We start from the raw sequence: 15,959 nt of genomic DNA, 5'->3' as shown, positions 1-15,959 counted from the left end.
CAACGCACAAAAAATGCTGGTGGAACTCAGCACATCAGGCAGTATCTATGGAAAAGAGTAAACATTCAACATTTTGTGCAAAGAGCCTTCTTCTTTGCTGGGGAATATGGGGAAGATATCTGATTAAAAAGGTCGGGGAGGAGAAAGAGGCGAGCTGGAAGGTTATAGCTGAAGTTAAGTGATGGGCAGGTCAAGGGCTGGAGAATAAAGAATTGGAGTGTTATCAATAGGAGAAAGGGAAAGAGAGGACCCAGGGGGAAGTAATAGGCTGGTGATGAGTAATGAAAGTTCAGAGTGGGGAATAGAGAAGTGGGCGGGGTGGAAATTTGTTTACTGGAAGGAGAATTCAATATTCATACAATCGGGTTGGAGGGTACTCAGATTGAATACAAGTTGTTGCTCCTCCACACTGAGGGCGGTCTCATCTTGGCACAAGAGGAGGCCATCGATCGAGACGTCGGAAAGAGAATCGGAATTAAAATGTTCGGCTACTTCTCCTTGTCGTCCTTGTGGCAGGTGTTACAGAGATGCTCAACAAAACGGTCTCCCAATTTATGGCGGGTCTCACTAATGTAAATGAGGCCGCATCGGGAGCATAGGACACAATAGGTGACCCCAGCAGGTTCGCAGGTGAAGTGTTCCTGGAAGGACTGTTTTGGGCTCTGAATAGAGGTGAGGGAGGAGGTGTACGGGTAGCTGTCGCACATAGGTCGCTTTCAGGGATAAGTGGCTGAAGGGAGATTAGTGAGGAAGAATGAATGAACAAGGGAATTGTGGAGAGAGTGATCCCTGTTGAAAGAAGAGGGCGGGGTGGGAGAGAGGAGGGTGAATATATGTTTAGTTGTAAGATCTCTTTGGAGATGGTGGAAGTTGCAGAGGTTGAAGGGGTGGTAGGTAAGGACAAGAAGAACTCTATCACTATTACGGTGGTAGCAAGATGGGTGGAGCACGACGTATGGTAAATGTGAGTGAGGACAGTATCAATAGTGGAGGGAGGACAGCCACATCCTGGGAACAGCGGAGGGAGGACAGACACATTCTGGGAACAGCGGAGGGAGGACAGCCGCACCCTGGGAACAGCGGAGGGAGGACAGCCACATCCTGGGAACTGATGCAGTGGAAGCAAAGAAACTGAGGTAAAGGAAGAGCATTTTACAAGTGACAGATTGGGAAGAGGTACGGTCGAGATTATCATAGGAATCAGTAGGCTTATAAAAGAAGTAGGTTGACAACATGTCTCTCGAGATGGAGACAGAGAGAGATCAGGAAAGGACACGGACGTGTCAGAGATGGACCAGCTTATAACAAATAGCTCTTGGCAGCCTAGTGTAGAGACTACAGGAGCCCTGGCAGACACGGATGTTGCTGGCATTTAAGGAGCTGAGTTACAAAGGTAGATTGAACAAGATAGAAAATCATTCCGTGAAACACAGCAGAATGAGGGGAGATGCTAGCAGAGGTTCCCAAACTTGTTTTATGCCATAGACCCCTACCATTAACCGCGGGATCCATGGTCCCCAGACTGCGAACCCCTGCTAGAGGCATTGAAAGGATAGGAAAATAGAGGGCAATGGCTAACTCTAGGACACTTCTAAAGTAAGTACATGTTTCAGACAGCATTATTAGCCAAAGGGCCTGTGTATTATGCTGCAGGTTTTCTATATTTCCATATTGTCAGTTCATTCCATACAGCCAAAGCTCACAGCATCCTTTCCTCCCACTATTATTCTGTTGCATTGTTTCCAAAGGCTACTGTCTTTAAGCTTAGAGGAAGTGAACACAGAGCGGTAAAATTGAGCAACACGCCTTGCAGTTCTGGTTGATTGTTACCGTGGAAACGGAGGAAGTGTCTCAACAACGGTAACTGAAAAAGGAAATAACAAACTCAACATCATACGCCATGAGTTACATTGTGACAAAGGGTAACACTGCAGCCGTTCTGAAATGTGAACCTAAAATTGTAAAGGCTGCTCTTTTAGGCATGCCTCGTGCTGTATTGAGTTAATCATATCGTCGTTCTGACTAACAAAACATGATTCCTACTCTAGCGATCAATAATATATTGCCGTAAATATACCAAATGACAGTCTCAATCACCATCTGTTGCAACAAACTCCACAGCTCAACCACTATTTGGCTCACAAAGTTTCTCTCATCTCAGTTTTAAAGGGAAGGTTGTTCATTCCGCGGCTGTCTTCTCAGACCACAGATTTTCCGTCTGATGGGAACACCCTCACCATATATTCACCGTCTCCAGGCTGTTCAGCATTCGGTAGTGTTAAATAAGATCCCGTCCAGCTCTGTACTTCTGAACACCATAGAGTACAGGCCCAGAGTCATCAATTGCTTGTCATACATGAACCCTCTCATTTCTCAGATTAGTCTTGTGAACCATGTGAGCAACAACTGTACTGAACACATTTCCAGGAATAACAGGAAAAGTATTAAGGCATCCGTTAGTCTTGCGAGACCATGGATCTGCGCCTGGAAAGTCTTCACTCTCCAGGTCGCAGGCCTGGGCAAGGTTGTGTGGAAGATCAGCAGTTGCCCATGCTGCAAGTCACGACACCAATGTTGTCCAAGGGAAGGGCATTAGGACCCATACAGCTTGGCACCAGTGTCGTCGCAGAACAATGTGTGATTAAGTGCCTTGCTCAAGGGCACAACACGTTCCCTCGGCTGGGGATCGAACTCACGACCTCCATGTCGCTGGTCCAATGCCTTAACCACTTGGCCACGTGCTCACACTAACAGGGAAAGTGATACCAGGATAATTCACAGGGAAACGTTGTAGTTTCTTTTCTGTTCCACCAAGTATCACAAAACAAGCGCCTGTGCACAGTTCCATTTCAAGAAGAACAAAGTTAGCGATTTGAGTTCACAGCCGTACGTCATGGTGGCTTCAACTAGTATCGCGTTTTTCGTGCAAATTTCCAGCATCTTGAGTTTCTGACTAATTTCCACCGACTGAGAGGCAGATGACAGGAGGGGGGATTTCCAAACACAGTTTGAACACCAAACAGTATTCCTACTGTTGCAAACAGGGAATAACCCATTTACTCACAGCCTCTCACTTTGAGGGGTGGGATGTTAACTTATCCTCTCCATATAACCATATAATCATATAACAATTACAGCACGGAAACAGGTCATCTCTACCCTTCTAGTCCGTGCCGAACACATTACTCTCACCTAGTCCCACCGACCTGCACTCAGCCCATAACCCTCCATTCCTCTCCCTTCCATATACCTATCCTATTTTTCTTTAAATGACAATATCAAACCTACCTCCAAACACTTCTACTAGAAGCTCGTTCCACACAGCCACCATTCTCTGAGTAAAGCAGTTCTCCCTCATTATACCCCTAAACATTTCTCCCCTAATTTTCAACTTATGTCCTCTCGTTTGAATCTCCCCTTATTTCAATAGAAAAAGCCTATCTACGTCAATTCTATCTCCCTCATAATTTTAAATACATCTATCAAATCCCCCCTCAAACTTCTCCGCTCCAATGAATAAAGACCTAACTTGTTCAATCTTTCTGTGTAACTTAGGTGCTGAAACCCAGCTAATATTCTAGTAAATCTTCTCTGTCCTCTCTCTATTTTGTTGACATATTTCCTATAATTCGGTGACCAGAACTTTAAACAATACTCCAAATTTGGCCCTCCTAATGCCTTGTATAATTTTAACATTACATCTCAACTCCTATACTCAATGCTTTGATTTATAAAAGCCAGCATACCAAAAGATTTCTTCACCACCATATCCACATGAGGTGCCAGATCCCTCTGTTCTACTGCATTCTTCAATGCCCTAACATTTACCATGTATGCCCTATTTTGATTAGTTCTACCAAAATATAGCACCTCACACTTATCAGCTTTAAACTCCATCTGCCATCTTTCAGCCCTTTCTTCTAACTGGTATCAATCTCTCTGCAAACTTTGAAAATCTACTTCATTATTCACAACTCCACCTATCTTAGTATCATTTGCATACTTACAAATCTAATTTACCACGCCATCATGCAGATCATTAATGTATGTGACAGACAACAATGGACCCAATACAGATCCCTGAGGCACACCACCAGTCACCGGCCTTTAACCTGACAAATAGTTATCCACCACTACTGTCTGGCATCTCCCATCCAGCCACTGCTGAATCCATTTTACTACTTCAATATTAATACCTAACGATTGAATCTTCCTAACTAACCTTCCGTGTGGAACCTTGTCAAAGGCCTTACTGAAGTCCATATAGACTCATCTTCGTCAACTTTCCTAGTAACCTCTTCAAAAAATTCAGTAAGATTTTTCAAACATGACCTTTCACTCACAAATCCATGTGGACTGCTCCTAATCAGACCCTGCCTATCCAGATAATTATATATACCATCTCTAAGATTACTTTCCATTAACTCACCCACTTCTGACATCAAACTTACAGGACGATAGTTGCTAGGTTTACGCTTAGAACCCTTTTTAAACAAAGGAACAATATGAGCAACACGCCAATCCTCCAGCACCATCCCAGTTTCCAATGACCATTGAAATATTTCTGTCAGAACCCCTGCTATTTCTAGAATAACTTCCCTCAATGTCCTAGGGAATATTCTGTTAAGACCCGGAGACTTATCCACTTTTAAATTCCTTAAAAGCGCCAGTACATCTTCTTTAATCATCACAGTTTTCATAACTTCCCTGCTTGTTTCCCTTACTTTACACAATTCAATATCCTTCTCCTAAGTGAATACCGAAGAAAAGAAATTGTTCAAAATCTCCCCTATCTCTTTTGGCTCCACACATAGCTTTCCACTCTGATTATCTAAGAGGCCAATTTTATCCCTCACTATCCTTTTGCTATTAATATAACTGTAGAAACCATTTGGATTTATTTTCACCTTACTTGCCAAAGCAGCCTCGTACCTTATTTTAGCTTTTCTAATTTATTTCTTAAGATTCTTTTATATTCCTTATATTGCTTGAGCACCTCATTTACTCCGTGCTGCCGATAGTTACCGTAGATATCTCTCTTTTTCCAAACCAAGTCTCCAATATCCTTGAAAATCATGGCTCTCTCACTCTATCAACCTTTTTTTTCAACAAAACAGGAACATAAAGATTCTGCACCCTCAAAATTTCACCTTTAAATGACCTCCATTTCTCTATCACATCTTTCCCATAATACAAATTGTCCCAATCCACTCCTTCTAAATCCTTTCGGTTCTCCTCAATGCTAGCCATTCTCCAATCAAAAACCTCAACCCTGGGTCAAGACCTATCCTTCTCCATAATTATATTGAAACTAATGACATTGTGATCACTGGACCCGAAGTGCTCCCTAACACATACCTCCGTCACCTGACCTATCTCATTCCCTAACAGGAGGTCCAACACTGCTCCTTCTCTGGTTTACGTATTGCTGCAAAAAAACTATTCTGCACACATTTTACACACTCCAACCATCCAGCGCTTTTACAGTATGGCATTCTTATGGCACTCCCCACCCCCCAGTATGACAGTCATTACTTCCAAAGAAACTCCAGAAACAAACTTCTGCGCTTAGATAATAAGGAAATACTGGCTCAACACCTCATAAACCTGCACAACTTGATTCCGGGTCCATTGTACTTGGATCCAAAACTGTGATATCCCGGGACTCTGATATCCCAAGCAAACAATTCTGTGCCGAACCTCTACTTCTTGAAGAAATTACTTAGGATTTCCCATAGCCCTCTATTTTTCTAAGCTCCATGTCCCTATCCAAGAGCCTCTTCATATACCCTATCGCATCCGCCTCCACCACCATTGCCGGCAGCACATTCCATGCAGTCACCACCCTATGAGTAAAAATATTACCCCTGACATCTCCGCTGTACCTACTTCCGAGCACCTGAAAACTGTGCCCCCTCATGTTAGCCATTTCAGCTCTGGGAAAAAGCCTCTGGCTATCCACATGATCAATACCTCTCAGCATCGTATACATCTCTATCAGGTCGCCTCTCATCTTTCATCGCTCCAAGGAGAAAAGGCCGAGATCACTTAACAAATTCCCATAACGCATGCTCCCCAATCCGGGCTACATCCTTGTAAGCATCTTCGGTACCCTTTCTATGTTTTCCACACCCTTCCTGCAGTGAGGTGATCAGAACTGAGCACAGTATTCCAAGCGGCGTCTGACCAGGGTCCTACATAGCTGCAACGTTACTTCTCGGCTCGGAAAATCAATGCCACGGTTGTTGAAGGCCAATTCACCGTATGCCTGCTTAACCACAGAGACAAGCTTTGCGAAGCAGTGTAGCAACTTTAAATATTTTATGGACTCGAACGCCAAAATCCCTCTGATCCTCCACACAGCCAAGATTCTTATCATTAATTCTATATTCCACCACCATTTTGACCTACCAAAATGAACCACCTCACACTTTCCTGTGTTGAACTCCATCTGCCACCTCTCAGCCCAGATTTGCATCCTATCGATGTCCCGCTTTAACGTCTGACAGCCCTCCACACTATCCACAACACTCCTAACATTTATTGTCATCAGCAAATTTACAAACCCATCCCTCCACTTCCTCATCCAGGTCACTTATAAAAATCACGAAGAGAAAGGGTCCCCGAGAATTAACATTGGTCGTCAAACAATTTAGTTGGGCTGGAAAGGCACTAACTACCTTTGAAAAATTCATTTGACTATTCCTAATCATAATATGCCTCTCCAAATGTCCATAAATTCACCCTCTCGGGATGTTTTCCATCGACTTACAAACCACTGAAGTAAAGATCACTGAAGTAAAGCTCACTGGTCTATATTTTTCCTGGGTTATCTCTACTCCCTTTCTTGAATAAAGGAACGATATCCGCAACCCTCCCATCCTCTGGAACCTTTCCCGTCCCCACTGACGATGCGAAGATTTTCGCCAGAGGCTCAGCAATCTCCTTCCTCGCCTCCCACAGTAGCCTTGGAACATCGCGTCCGGTCCCGGTGTCTTATCCAACCTGATGCTCTCCAAAAGCTCCAGCACATTCTCTTTCTTAAGAGCTATATGCTCAAGATTTTCAGTCAGTTGTAAGTCATCCCTACAATCTCCAAGATCCTTTTCTGCAGTGAATACTGAAGGGGAGTATTCATTAAGCACCTCTGCTATCTCCTCCGTTTCCAGACACATTTTTCCAATGTCACACTTGATTGTTCCTGCCCTCTCACGTCTTATGTTTTTACTCTTCACATACTTGTAGAATGCTTTAATCCTGCCCGCCAAGGCCTTCTCATGGTCTCTTCTAGCTCTCCTAATTCCATTCTTCAGCACTTTCCTGTTCCCCTTATAGTCTTATGGATTTCTATCATTACCAAGTTTTTGATCCTTTCATAAGTGTTTCTTTTCTTATTGACTAGATTTTGAAAACATAGAAAACATAGAAAATCGACAGTACAGTACAGGCCTTCCGGCCCACAAAGTTGTGCCCAGCATGCCCCTGCCCTAGAAATTACTAAGCTTACCTATAGCCCTCTATTTTTCTAAGCTCCATGTACCTATCCAAAAGTCTCTTAAAAGACCCTATCCTTTCCAACTCCCCCAACTTTGCCGGCAGTCCATTCCACGCAATCACCACTCTCTGAGTAATAAACGTACCCCTGACATCTCATCTGTACCTATTCCCCAGCACCTTAAACCTGTGTCCTCTTGTGGCAACCATTTCAGCCCTGGGAAAAAAGGCCTCTGATTATCCACGACATCAACGCCTCTCAACATCTTATACACTTCTATCAGATCACCTCCCATTCTCCGTCACTGCAAGGAGAAAAGGCCGAGTTCACTCAACCTATCCTCATAATACATGCTCCCCAATCCAGGCAACATCTTTGTAAATCTCCTCTGCACCTTTTCTATGGCTTTCACATCTTTCCTGTAGTGAGGCGACCAAAACTGAGCACAGTACTCCAAGTGGGGTCTTACCACGTTCCTATATAGCTGCAACATTCAATTCAACGATGTATGAAGGCCAATACACCATAGGCCTTCTCAACCACAGATTCAGCCTGCGCAGCTGCTTTGAGTGTACTACGGATTCGGAACCCAAGATCGCTCTGATCCTCCACTCTGCCAAGAACCTTACCATTAATACTATATTCTGCCATTATATTTGACCTACCAAAATGCACCACTTCACACTTATCTGGGTTGAACTCCATCTGCCACTTCTCAGCCCAATTTTGCATTCTATCAATGTCCCACTGTTAACTCTGACAACCCTCCACGCTATCCACAACACCTCCAACCTTAGCGTCATCAACAAACTTACTAACCCATCCCTCCACTTCCTAATCCAAGTCATTTATAAAAATCACAAAGAGTAAGGGTCCTAGAACAGATCCCTGAGGCACCCCACTGGTGACCGACCTCCATGCAGAATATGACCTGTCTACAACCACTCTTTGCCTTCTGTGAGCAAGCCTGTTCTCGATTCACAAAGCAATGTCCCCTTGGATCTCATGCCTCCTTACTTTCTCAATAAGCCTCGCATTGGGTACCTTATCAAATGTCTTGCTGAAATCCATATGCACTACATCTACTGCTCTTCCTTCTGCAGTATGTTTCGTCACATCCTCAAAAAATTCAATCAGGCTCGTAAGGAACGCCCTGCCCTTGAAAAAGCCATGCTGACTATTCCTAATCATAATATACATCTCCAAATGTTCATAGATCCTACCTCTCAGGATCTTCTCCATCAACTTACCAGCCACTCAGGTAAGACATACTGGTCTATAATTTCCTGGGCTATCTCTACGCCCTTTCTTGAATAAAGGAACAATATTCGCAACCTTCTAATCCTCCGGGACCTCTCCCGTCCCCATTGCTGATGCAAATATCGTCGCCAGAGGCTCAGCAATCTCCTCCCTCACCTCCCACAGTAGCCTGGGATACACCTCATTCGGGCCCGGCGACTTATCCAACTTGATACTTTCCAAAAGCTCCAGCACATCCTCCTTCTTAATATCTACATGCTCAAGCTTTTCAATCTGCTTCAAGTCGTCACTATTATCACCAAGATCTTTTTTTTTTCCATAGTTAATACTGAAGTAAAGTATTCAATAAGTACATCTGCTATTTCCTCTGGTTCCATAGACATTTCCCCACTGTCACACTTGATAAGTCCTATCCTTTCACGTCTTATCCTCCTGATCTTCACATACTTGTAGAAAGCCTTCAGGCTTTCCTTAATCCTGCCCGCCAAGGCCTTCGCATGGCATCTTCTGGCTCTCCTAATTTTCTTCTTAAGCCCCTTCCTGTTAGCCTTCTAATCTTTTGGATCTCGAACATTACCTAGCCTTCTGAACCTTTTCCAGGATCTTGAGTTTATCTCTGATTTCCAACGACTGAGAGGCAGATTACAGTGAGGGGGGATTTTCAAACATGGTTTGAACACCAAACTCACGGGTCTATTTCTACTGTTGCAAACACGGAACAGCCCATTTACTCACTGTCTCTCTCTGTGAGGGATGGGACGGTAACTCATCCTCTCCTCAGTATGGCGGTCACTACTTCCAAAGAAACTCCCGAAACAAACTTCTGAGCTGAGATAATAAGTACTGGTTCAACACATCACAAACCTGCACAGCCTGATTCCCGGGTCCGTTGTACTTGGACCTAAAACTGTGATATCCCAGGACTCTGTGATATCCCAAGCCAACAATTCTGCGCCGAACCTCTACTCCTTGTAGAAATCACCTAGGGTTACCCATAGCCCTCCATTTTTCTAATCTCCATGTCCCTGTACAACAGCCTCGTCAAAGACCGTATCGTATCCACCTCCACCACCGTTGCCGGCAGCCCATTACATGCACTCACCACTCTCTGCGTAACAATATTACCCCTGACATCTCCGCTGTACCTACTCCCCAGCACCTTAAAACTGTGCCCCCTCATGTTAGCCATTTCAGCCCTGGGGAAAAGCGTCTGACTGTCCACACGATCAATGCCTCTCATAATCCGATACACCTCTGTCAGGTCACCGCTCATCCTTCGTCTCCCCAAGGAGAAAAAGCCGAGTTTACTTAACAAATTCCCGTAGGGCATGCCCCTCAATCCAGGCTACATCCTTGTAAGACTCTTCTGCACCCTTTCTATGGTTTCCACATCCTTCCTGCAGTGAGGTTTGCAGAACTGAGCACAGTACTCCAAGCAGGGTTTGACTAGGGTCCTACTTAGCTGCAACGTTACTTCTGCCTCCGAAAGTCAATCCCACAGTTGTTGTAGTCAATGCACCGTAGGCCTTCTTAACCACAGAGTCAAGCTTTCAGCAGCTGTGTAGCAGCTTTAAGTGTCCTATGGTCTCGGACACCGAGATCCCTCTGATCCTCCACACTGCCGAGCCTTACCATTAATTCTATATTCTGCCATCATATTTGCCCTACCAAAATGAACCACCTCACATTTACCTGAGTTAAACTCCATCTGCCACCTCTCAGCCCAGATTTGCATCCTATCGATGTCCCGCTGTAACGTCCGACATCCCTCCACACTATCCACACAACCCCAACATTTGTGTCGTCTGCAAATTTACTAACACATCCTTCCACTTCCTCATCCAGGTCATTTATAAAATTAACGAAGAGAAAGGTTCCCGGAACAGATCCCTGAGACACACCACTGGTCACCGACCTCCATGCAAACTATGCCTCGTCTACAACCACTCTTTGCCTTCTATAGCAAGCTAATTTTTGGATCTACAAAGCAATATTCCCTTGGATCCCATTTCTCCTTACTTTCTCAAGAAGCCTTGCATGCGGTACATCTGCCTGCTCTACATATATCAATGTGTTTAGTCACATCGTCATACAATTCAACGGGGTTCGTAAGGCACGACCTGCCTTTGACAAAGCCATGTTTACGATTTCTAATCATATTGTACCTCTCCAAATGTCCATAAGTACTGCCGCTCAGGATATTTTCCAACAACTTACCAACCACTGAAGTAATGGTCACTGCTCTATATTTTTCCTGGGCTATCTCTGCTCCCATTCTTGAATAAGGGAACGACATCCGCAACACTCCCATCCTCGAGAACCTCTCTCGTCCCACGGATAATGCAAAGACCGTCCTCAGAGGCTCAGCAATCTCTTTCCTCTCATCCCACAGTAGCCTTAGTACATCTCGTCCGCTCCTGGTGTCTTATCCAACTTGATGCTTTCCAAAAGCTCCAGCACATCCTCTTTCTTAATAGCTATATGCTCAAGACTTTCAGTCAGCTGTAAGCCACACCTGCAGTCGCAAAGATACTTTTCTGTAGTGAATACTGAAGGAAAGTATTCATTAAGTACCTCTGCTATCTCCTCCGGTTCCAGAAACATTTTTCCACTGTCACAGTTGATTGTTCCTGCTCTCTCACGTGTTATGATTTTACTCTTCACATACTTGTAGAAGGCCCTAATCCTGCCTGCCAAGGCCTTCTCATGGCCCCTTCTGGCTCTCCTAATTTCATTCTTCAGTTCTTTCCTACTAGCATTATAACCTTCTGGACCTCTATCATTGCCAAGTTTTTGAACCTTTCGTAAGCTTTTCTTTTCTTCTTGACTAGATTTTCATCAGACAGTGTGCACAATTTCTTCTCTGTCTCATTGGAACGTCCCTGCGCAGAACTCCATGCAGATATCGCCTCAATATTTGCCACATTTCTTCCGTACATTTCCCTGAGAACATCTGTTCCCAATTTATGCTTCCAAATTTCCGCCTGATAGACGGATATTTCCCCTTACTCCAATTAAATGCTTTCCTAGCTTGTCTCTTTCTGTGCCTCTCCAATGCTACGGTAAAGGAGATAGTATTGTGATCAGTATCTCTGAAATGCTTTCGCATTGAGAGATCTGACACTGACTAGGCTCCATTTCTGAACAAAAGATCAAGTACAGTCTCTCCTCTTTTAGGCTTAGCTACATACTGTGTCCAGAAACGTTCCTGAACACACCTAACACACTCCACCACATCTAATCCCCTTTCTCTAAAGAGTTGTCAGTCAATAGTTGGGAAATTAAAACCTCCCAACACGACGACCCTGTTATTATCACACCTTTCTAGAATTTGTCACCCTATCCACTATTAAGTGGTCTATAAAAAACACACAGTACAGTTATTGACCCCTTCCTGTTCCTAACATTCACCCACAGAGATTCAGTAGGCAATCCTCTCCAAGGATATACTGTGTATCGGAAAGATAGTTTGGTAGCTAAAGGGGGTAGTGTAGCCCTCTGTGTAAGAAATAATATTAAATCATGCGAAGGTCATGACATAGGATCGGAAGGAATAGCGTCTTTATGGGTTAAGTTAAGATTTGAAAAGGATAAGGGGACCCTAATGGCAGTTTTATACAGGCCTCGAAACAGCAGCCGGGATGTGGATTACAAATTACAGCAGGAGATAGTAAAGGCTGTCGGAAGGGCAATGTTATGATAATCGTTGGGGATATTAACATTCAAACTAGTAGAACATGCATGGTTACCTCAGTGTAGTAGAAAGATAATGTAAAATTATAAATGCAGAATGCTGGGAATTCAGTACATCAGGGTACATCCGTGAAAGGAGAAATAATGGAAGACCCAGTTTCAGAGCTGGGACTGTCATTGATGCTGCAGATCTGCTGAATGTTTCCAACATTCTTTCCCTTTTACTTCAAGTTTCTTAGAACAGCAGTGATTTTTTTTTTAAATTTTCGATGCACAGATATCAACTGTTTGGAGGGTTGCGGAGGTTGTTCCCTTATTCAAGAAAGTTAGCAGAGATAGCTTAGAAAATGATACACCAAAGAACCCTACATCAGTGGTTGGTAAATTTATGGAGAAGATCCTGTGAGTCAAGATTTATGAACATTTGGAGAGGCGTAATATGATGAGGAATAGTTGGCATGGTTTTGTCAAAAGCAGGTCGTGCCGTACCAGCCTGATCGAAGATTTTGAGGATGTGACTAAACATATTGATGAGAGTAGGGCAGAAGATGTAGAATATAGGGATTTCAGCAAGGCATTTGGTAAGGTAACACATGCAAGGCTTATTGAGAAACTAAGAAGGTATGGGATCCAAGGAGACCTTGGTTTGTGGATCGAGAATTAGCTTGTCCACAGAAGGCTCAGAGTTGTTGTAGACGGGTCGCATTCTGCATGGAGGCCGCTGAGCAGTGCTCTACCTAAGGGATCTGTTCTGGCACCCCTTCCCTTCGCAATTTTTAGAAATGACCTGGATGAGGAAGTGGTGGGATGCGTTAGTAAATTTGCTGATGACACCAAGGTTGCGGGTATTGTGGATAGTGTGGAGGGCTGTCGAAGATACAGCGGGACATTGATTGGATGTAAAACTGGGCTGAGAAGTGGCAGATGGAGTTCAACCCAGATAAATGTGAGGTGGTTCATTTTGCTAGTTCATCTATGATGGTAGAATACAGTATTAATTGTCAGACTCTTGGCAGTGTGGAGGATCAGAGCGATCTTGGGGTCCGCGTCCATGGGACAATCAAAGCTGCTGTGTAGGTCAACTGTGTGGTTCAGAAGGCATCAGGTGCATTTGCCTTCAACCGTGGGATTGATTTCAAGTGCCGAGAGGTAATGTTACAGCTGTATACTACCGTGATCGGACACAACTTGGGTACTGTGCACATTTCTGGTCAACTCACTACCCGAAGATTGTAGAAACTATAGAAAGTGTGCAGTTCAGAATTCCAAGGAAGGTTCCTGGATTGGGGAGCATGCCTTCTGAGAAAAAGTTGAGTGAACTTGTCCTTTTCTCCTTGGAGAGTTGGAGGATGAGAGGTGACCTGATAGAGGTGCATAAGATGATGATAAGCATTGATCGTGTGGATATTCAGAGGCTCTTTCTCAGGGCTGAAATGGCTAACACGAGAGGGCACAATTTTAAGGTCCTTGGAAGTAGGTACCGAGGCGATGTCAAGGGTAAGTTTTTTTTTTTCCTTTTACGCAGACAGAGGTGTGTAAATGGAATGGACTGCCGGCGACGGTGGTGGAGGCGGATCGAGCAGGGTCTTTTAAGAGGCTGTTGGATACGTACATGGAGTTTAGAAAAATAGAGGGCTATGGGTAACCCTGGGAAATCTCTGAAGCAAGGGCTTGTGTATTATGCAGTTTTTCTATATTTCTATGTTCTCAGTACATTCCATACAGTCAATGCTCACAGCATCCTTTCCTCCCACTCTCATTCTGTTGCATCTGGTCCCAAGGTTGCCGCCTCCACCCTGAGAGGAAGTGAACACAGAGCGATAAAGTTGAGCAACACGCCTTGCAGTTCTCGTTGATTGTTACCGTGGAAACGGAGGAAGTGTCTCAACAACGGTAACTGAAAAAGGAAATAACAAACTCAACATCATACGCCATGAGTTATATTGTGACAAAGGGTAACACTGCAGCCATTTTGAAATGTGAATCAAAAATTGTAAAGGCTGCTTTTAACCATGCCTCGTGCTGTATTGAATTAATCCTCTTGAAGTACTGGCTAACAAAAACATGATTCATACTCTAGTAATCAATGTTATATTAGCCACTGATATAACTAGACCCAATGACAGCCTCAACCACCATCTTTTGCAGCAAACTCCACAGTTTGACCAGTCCTTTGCTGACGAAGTTTCTCTCATCTCAGTTTTGAAGGGAAGGTTGTTTATTCCGAGGCTGTCCTCTCAGACCACAGACTCTCTGTCTGATGGAAACACCCTCACCATGTCCACCGTCTCCAGGCTGTTCAGCATTCGGTAGGTTTAAATAAGGTTCCGTCCAGCTCTGTACTTCTGAACTCCATAGAGTACAGGCCCAGAGTCATCAAATGTTCGTCATTCATAAACCTTCTCATTCCTGAGATTACTGTTGTGAACCATGTGAGCAACAGTTGTACTGAACACATTTCCAGGAATAACAGGGAATGTGGTAACAGGATAATTTACAGGGGAAAACTATGGTTTCTTTGTTGTTCCACGAAGTATCACAAAACAAGCGCCTGTGCATAGGTCCATTTCAAAGGGAACAAAGTTAGCGATTTGGGTTCACAACCGTTCAGCAGAATGGTTTCAACCATCTTCCATTTTAGTGCAGTTTTCCAGCATCTTGAGATTCGGTCTGATTTCCACCGACTGACAGATAGGTGACAGTAAGGGGGGAATTACACATACAGTTTGGACACCATGCTCACAGGTCTATTTGTACTGTTGTAAACATGGAACAGCCCATTTACTCACAGCTTCTCACTGTGAGGGATGGAATGTTAACTCATCCTCTCCTCAGTACAGCAGTCATTATTTCCAAAGGAACTCCAGAAACAAACATCTGAGACCAGAACAGAAATACCTCAGAACCTGGGCAGCTTGAACACCGGGTCTATTTTACTTGTATCTAAAACTGTGATATCCCAGGACCCAAACTCACAGGGTCACACTGCTGAATCTGGCACTCACCGACCCCGAATCCTCACACATCATCCCCACATCTCACAGCGAGTGGTGTGATCAGAAATTTCCCCAGAACCAATGCCCAGCACCCCAAGCCTTTTGATTCATCATGAAAGGAGGAACATCCAGCTCCCATCTGTGGAAGTACTGACCTGGACCAAATCCCAGATACTGACAGGTCCATTTGCCCAGTGTTTCCCAGGATTACAGCTCAAGCGGCAACTCGCCCAGGACTCCTTGTTGCCGGTGATATGGCCCAGTGTTTCCCAGGATTACAGCTCAAGCGGCAACTCGCCCAGGGCTTCTTGTTGCCGGTGATATGCTGCAGTGTATCGGCCATTCAGAGTACAGAACCAACACTCCGACATCAACCTGTGGCAAAACGGGAACCTGATTATCTTCTGACTGAGCCAGAGATCGGGCTGAAAAACCTGGGCGCGGGGCACCAGCAGGCGGGTATACGTTTCACATTGTCTCCACCAGCTAAAGTGAACACATTTTATCATGATCCT

General features: G+C 44.3%; 1 protein-coding gene across 12 annotated transcripts in view; it reads right to left on the bottom strand.

Moving 5' to 3' along the window:
- LOC140208368 (NACHT, LRR and PYD domains-containing protein 3-like) overlaps window positions 1-15,959 on the bottom strand; it is a 111,096-nt gene that overhangs the window by 44,894 nt on the left and 50,243 nt on the right. The window contains exon 5 of one of the 12 annotated variants that reach the window (XM_072276986.1): window positions 15,600-15,819. The exons of the other annotated variants lie outside the window; for them this stretch is intronic. The gene's annotated coding sequence lies outside the window, so the exon portion shown is untranslated. The remainder of the gene's footprint in view (window positions 1-15,599; window positions 15,820-15,959) is intronic. 12 annotated transcript variants of the gene reach the window in all.

This window comes from Mobula birostris, chromosome 13 (genome assembly GCF_030028105.1).
Source record: "Mobula birostris isolate sMobBir1 chromosome 13, sMobBir1.hap1, whole genome shotgun sequence".
NCBI lineage: Eukaryota > Metazoa > Chordata > Chondrichthyes > Myliobatiformes > Myliobatidae > Mobula > Mobula birostris.
Note: the sequence above shows the minus strand (reverse complement) of the source record. Positions and strands in the feature narration are given on the sequence as shown.